Source organism: Henckelia pumila, chromosome 4, assembly GCF_033568475.1.
Source record: "Henckelia pumila isolate YLH828 chromosome 4, ASM3356847v2, whole genome shotgun sequence".
In the NCBI taxonomy this organism is placed as follows: domain Eukaryota; kingdom Viridiplantae; phylum Streptophyta; class Magnoliopsida; order Lamiales; family Gesneriaceae; genus Henckelia; species Henckelia pumila.
The window spans coordinates 64,071,776-64,077,121 of NC_133123.1; the positions used below are offsets into that span (position 1 = coordinate 64,071,776).

General features: G+C 31.2%; 1 long non-coding RNA gene across 1 annotated transcript; it reads right to left on the minus strand.

Annotated features, from left to right (window-relative positions):
- Window positions 1–2,845: 2,845 nt before the first annotated feature.
- LOC140867397 (uncharacterized) lies at window positions 2,846–4,140 on the minus strand. The gene is made up of 3 exons (XR_012145136.1): window positions 3,421–4,140; window positions 3,177–3,324; window positions 2,846–2,912 (listed from the first exon to the last, which is right to left on the minus strand). It is a non-coding gene; the product is annotated as an uncharacterized lncRNA (long non-coding RNA).
- Between the last annotated feature and the right edge of the window lie 1,206 nt (window positions 4,141–5,346).

The window sequence follows — 5,346 nt, forward strand, 5'->3', positions numbered from 1 at the left end:
TTCTAACATTTTAAAATATTCGAACTTGAACTCGTCACTTCGACTTCGATATCTTCAACTTCAATCTGAAATGAATATTTCAAGCATATTTAATATCAACTTCCAGCTTGTATTCATTGCCTAATTAATTCAAATCTTAATCAATTCGAAATCTCGAACCGGCGACATTACGGTTCCGAACCGGTAATTCTAAAAGCATTAAATTTCTATCTATATCAACTAAAATAAATCTCTTTCCAACCTCAATCACACGTACAAGATAGCCCCAAAAATTCAAAATTTCATAAAATCTTCGAAAAATCATAAACATGTTCAAACGACGATCTTTTCTCGATTCGTCTTAAATATACTATCGTCGTATATACTAGAACACGTTTATACAATAAAATCTTAATTCTAACAACATCTTAAAATTCAAACATGGTAAAACTTCTTAAAACTTACGTCAAAACGTAGCACTCGAAGCAAGGCCGGCTCCAAGGGGAGGCGGCCTAGGCGATTTGCCTAGGGCCTCCCCTTGGCAGGGGCCTCAAAATTGTTTTTAATTTTTTTTAAAGTATTTTTTATATTTAAAATATTATGTGAATCTATTTTATTTATTTAAAATTAAAAATCGTGGTCAATTTTTTATATTTTTTCCATCATTTTTTAGTAAATAAAAAGTATCTTTCTATTTAAACAAAAATCTATTTTTTCGTTAAATTAATCATCTCAGATGAGTTAGGGTATTCAAATTAGGCCAATAATATTTTGTTTATTTATTAGATGAGATTTATTTTTGTCTATTTTTTTACCGCAGTTGATTTTTTTTTATTGATTTAATTTTTTATCTCGATTAACTAAATTTTTGTAATTTTCTTATTCAACAGTGAGAATGATTTTTACTTAATTAGATTATAACTATTCCTTGTTTATGTTACTAATTAAATTATAATATATTGTTTTGTCAGATTTATTGTGACAAAAATATATTATTTATATTTTCTTAATTTGAAGATTCTTATTCAACTTGTAGTATGCATTAATTCAACTCCGACTCATTAAATTTGAGTATTCATTGAGTTCTTTTTTTATTTTTAGTTTTATTTTTTTAATATTTTGATTCAATTGTTGTTTATGTCATTATATTTAGTTACACAAATTTGAAATTTTGATTTTTAGATGATGAAGTGATTGTATCGATATTTAATTAAAAAAATATTATATAGTCCTCTTCCCTCACTACAAGAAAAAAGGCTAACAACAACGGTGAAAAACCGTTGTCGTAGGTAGTTTAAAACTGTTGTTAAAAGCCGTGTTGTTAAAGAGGACGCTCAAAGACAACAGTTAAAAACCGTTGTCTTTTCTGGCAAAGACAACGGTTTTACAACAGTTAAAAACTGTTGTCGTTGCTCTCAAAGACAACAGTTTTTAACCGTTGTCTTTGACCATATCTTTTTAATAACAGGACCTTCAACAACATTTTTAAACTATCTACAGCAACGAAGAAAAACCGTTGTCTTTTTTTAATATAAAAAACAAAAAAAAAATTAATATTTAAATTTTCAATATTATAAATCAATCAAAATTTAAATTTTGAAAAATTAAATTTAATATACAATTTTTACTATTACAAATCACTCAAAATTAGAATTTTAATTCATTGCATACTAGAAAATAGACTTTGTTTTCGTAGACGCCGCAACAATCTCTTTTCTCTAATGAACTTCTCATCTTGCTTTAGAGAAGATAAGGCATTGTCTTCATCAACTTCTCCTACTGCAACAGAAAAACACACTTTGTTATATGTATCAAATGCAAATTAATAAGTATTGAAATTAATAGAAAATATATATGTGAAGCTTGGATGCATATATTTTGAGACAATTTAAAGGTCTTTAAACTGTCCAAAAACATAATCTTAAATTTTCAAAAAAAAAAACATAGCCTTAAGAATTAATTACCTGAGTTGAGACTTCTTGTTTTAAGCTTGCTATGAAAATTAACCATCGTAACGCGTAAAGTCTTGACGAAATTTTAGAGGCCATCACCTAGAAGGAGAGCAATAGATATGGAAACCTGCAAAAATAACATATGCAAATCAATGAGATTCAGGGCTCTTGCGCCATCCCATAGCATTCAAGTTCCCATATAAGTCATTCTAAAATCTAAGTAAAAGCATGAGCAGAATATAAAACACAATTAAAAGCTCTTATCTACAGTAAACTTCTCATCAACTAAGCAGAGAAAGTAAAATCCAAAGTAACCGGATTATCTAACTTTGATAAGAAGAGAGCATTCAACAAATTCAAATACTCGATCATTCAACAATATGTCTTTCAAATTTGGTTTTGCCCCTGAATTTTATGTTGGAAGCAGATATATATCAACAATACAAAGGTGTTTTCCGCAATTCCAAGCTCAGAAATCTAATGTTAACCTCAATCAACACGTTGATATATAATTTCTTTGTCTTGAAGTAAAACTCTACAATAACCGTGAAGGAAAGTAAAGAATATTTTAAAATATATTATTTTTTTATTGTTTGATAAATCTGTAAATATAAAACCTAAATTAATTAATTATGTCAAAGTAGTTCAAAAGAAGTAGCAAAATTGTCCGCGAACCGCGCAACTAGTAGGTTAGTGAAACGACACAATTAATTAAATAACTAATTCGGGGAGCTGTAGTGCCTTAATATTGCCAATCTCCTTGGGTATGCTGCCACTAATATTGTTCCACATGAAGTCCCCGGTGAACGCCAACATATATACTCATTGAATTGAGCAGTACCGAGTGAACAATATAATTGTTAATTAAGAACATAAACAAAAACGAGTGGAGAAAAGATGATCACTAACAAAAATTTTGTTTTCGGTAGCAGGCCAAGCTCTAGAGCTAATGTTCCAGACAGATTCAATCTCATCAAGCGCCTAATCAGGAGATAATTGAAACCAATAAGATGCAAGACACTCAAATATACCAAGTCATGCAGTTGGATTTTGTTTTTCTAGTGAAAATCTATATACATGCAGTCAATAAATAAAACTAGCTAGCCTAAGCGGTTATTTAACATAATTTTATGCACAATAACACTATCTGATCCATGGACATGAGTGAAAATTGTTAAAAAGTACAAATTAAAAGGGATTAAAAATCATAGGAACGAAAGAAATTAAAAAAAATTAACCACATACGGTTCTTGGACGTGCATGAAACCATCAGTTTGATTTAAAAATCATTTCGCCCCAGTCCAATATGAGGTACAAGGATCGTGCTTCTGGCTCCAGTTGAGATACTTGAAATTATCATTCAATTTATGACGAACTCCCAGTAATACGGTCACTGCACTAGTTAATTAATATGAATTAAGCCGTGACAAGCTCTAGCTAGAATTAATGGTGAATTAGACGTACAATCATGCACATTAATTATCATAACCTTCATTTGGATCAGTAAGTTGCTCATAGATAAGTAGAGGAGGAGACCAACAACATACTGAGATAGTAACAAATATTAATCCCACAACCCATACTTTCTTCTCATCCATGAATCGAATTGATTCTACTGCACTGTGATTATTGATGAAGAAAAGAGAGAGAAAAATCAAACGAGTTCGGAAATTAATTAATGAAAAGTGAACAATTAATTTTCCTAGTCAGATTATTAAATTAAAGTCCAACGTGGTAGAAATGCATATGGTGATGAACATGTCTAATCAAGTTACGAGTCGGGTGGTGACATATATAATATATATTTGCTAGTGGGACTTGGGGGAACTAGTCTAGTAAAAAGATTTGAAGAAATCAATCATTATTATTATTAAACAAAACAATCACAATCGCAATACAACATACTCCATCACGAAGTATTTAGATGCTAGTTAGTAAAACAAACCCAAGTATACAGTGCAATAAGAATGAAAAAGTTTGCACAGGACATCAACTTGGAGGGCGCGGCGCAATAGTTGCTCAGGGAATATAAGAATTCTTCGCTGGCATTTTCTGTAATTATCTTGGACATGGCATCAGGATTGGGGTTAAGAACAGCTCGAAAACCTCACTGCGCGGCTGGTGTATGGAGGCAATAACAGTCCGCCCGTATTGGGACAAAGCTCGCAACATTTGTGCAAAAAAAAATGCAGAAACACTGCCACAGAATCAAACAAACCTGGGTTTTAATGAGCGATCACCTGTCGAGTCCACTGGACGTTGGTTCGTCGAAGAAAAATCGAGCAGCTCGGTCGTGCAAGTACCGAGTTGAAGCCTTGCGATTCCAACCATAATCGAGATCTCCAAGCACTAAGCAACCTACATCGGTGGACGTCGCACCTTCTCCGATGACGTACGGCAGTGGCGAAGAAAAATCGAAGGGATTTTTTGACGGTAGGTTTTGTTTTTTTTTATAATAATAATAATAATAATATTATAAGGGGTAAATGAATATGTATATGTATATGTATTAGAGGTATAAATAAAATAATTTAAAAAGTGTTATAAAAGACAACGGTTTTACGAAACTGTTGTCTTTTCACCTAAAAAAACACTCATAGACAACAGTTGATAAAAATCGTTGTCGTATGTCCAAAATAAACGCTTATAGACAACAGTTTTAAAGAACCGTTGTCTTTTACCCCCAAAAGACAACGGTTTTAAAAAATCTGTTGTCTTTTTTATTGAGAAAACGCCCAAATACAACGGTTTTAATTAAAACCGTTGTTATAGGGTAAAAGACAACGGTTTTTACATAAAACCGTTGTCGTTTTAGTGTTGTTAATTAACATTTTTCTTGTAGTGCCTGAATATTTGCCTAGAGCCTCTAATATTCTGGAGACGGCTCTGACTCGAAGCCGTGATCGCAAATATATGATCAATTGAAAATTTTACTGGGCGGATCAATTTTTACCGAAAGTTGAAGAGAAGAAATTAGTCATGGAAGCTTTCTCTTCCCTTTACTCTCGTGCAATCTGATGGTTGGGAATGGAGAATGCTTAAAATGCCACACATATCTCTTGTTGACAAGTCAAACCCCATATTTGCGTTTTAGTCCCAGAACTTTTGGAAATCGCAATTTAGTACCTGCTCGAGTTTCACCTTCTAAATAAATCTTTTTATTTCTAATCTTGGAATTTAAATCTTAAATCTCATAAATAGTCAATTCAAATATTTTATTTTTTTAATTTAAGAATTCTGGAATTTAAATCTTAAACTTCGTAAATCCTCAAATTAAATATTTTTGACCCAAAATTTAAATCTATAATTCTGTAAATTCTCGAATTAATATTTTCTCAAATTCGGAATTTAAATATCAAATTTTATAATTAATAAATTAATATTTTTGGGCCTTACATATGTTCTAAGACAGTCT